General features: G+C 47.7%; 1 non-coding gene across 1 annotated transcript; it reads left to right on the top strand.

Annotated features, from left to right (window-relative positions):
• The first annotated feature begins 637 nt into the window (after positions 1–637).
• Positions 638–731, top strand: TRNAI-UAU (transfer RNA isoleucine (anticodon UAU)). Its single transcript has 2 exons — positions 638–675; positions 696–731. It is a non-coding gene; the product is annotated as a tRNA-Ile (tRNA).
• Positions 732–1,060: the final 329 nt, after the last annotated feature.

Below are 1,060 nucleotides of genomic sequence, written 5' to 3'. Positions count from 1 at the left end.
TATCTCCACATCTCCAGCTGAGCAGGCTTGGCCTGTGACATTCTCTCTGAATTAGGACTCTGTGAATTTAGCTGTTGTGGAGCTCACACTGAATACATATAGAACCCTGGGTATTCTTCGTTCTTATCCGCCTTAGCCTTCTTGCTAAGAGTTCCTGCCAGGCTGGAACTCTAGTCTCTGCATCAGATGGGGAAATACGGTTACAGCCCCTCAAAAATAAAAGTTTAAAGAAGAAATGTAGGTTCTTGCAGAAATATAGGTCTGAGTTCGAGGGGGGTTCTATCCACTGGGTTTTGGATCAGACCACGTTTCTAAGCACTCATCAATCAGCCTGTCTGTGGCACTAGATTTTTTTTAAAAGAGCTCCCATATCAGCATCAAAAATTATGGGCAGGTTATCAAAAGTGCCCAGCCCCCAATGGTCCTGCCGACTGAATAGAGCTGGGCAGAGCATGTTCCTTCTACTCTTGTGAACACAAGAGGTCACTAGGATGGACTCAGAAAAAGGAGCAGGAAAATGTGGATCAATTCTAATAGCACTGGTGGCTGGTTCACTTCAGCCAAGACACAACTGTGGGTTACTCTCACCCTTGGATCAGATCTCCCCATTGCTATCCATCTTCATACAGAACTGGCTGCTCCAGTAGCGCAATTGGTTAGCGTGTGGTACTTATACAACAGTATTTAGGTGAGCCATGCTGAGGTTGTGAGTTCAATCCTCACCTGGAGCAGGAGTTTTATGGGGGGAGGGTGGTTTTCCAGCCAGTGTTTGAGGAGAATGGGTGTGAGACCCTGTTCCCCCGAGCACCTAATGGCCACAAATTGATTGAGAGTAGGTTCAGGCTAGATATCAGGAGGCACTACTTCACAGTCAGGGCAGCCTGGATCTGGAACGAGCTTCCAAGGGAAGCGGTGCTGGCTCCTACCTTAGGGGGTCTTCAAAATGAGGCTTGATAACTACCCAGCTGGGGTCATATGAGCTCAGAATTCATTCCTGCCCATGGCAGGGGGTTGGACTCATCATCTGTTCAGGTCCCCTCTGACTCTACATCTATTAATC

The sequence above is a fragment of the Alligator mississippiensis genome, chromosome 4 (genome assembly GCF_030867095.1).
Source record: "Alligator mississippiensis isolate rAllMis1 chromosome 4, rAllMis1, whole genome shotgun sequence".
Classification (NCBI taxonomy): Eukaryota; Metazoa; Chordata; order Crocodylia; family Alligatoridae; genus Alligator; species Alligator mississippiensis.
This window is presented reverse-complemented; position numbering and strand designations above follow the sequence as displayed.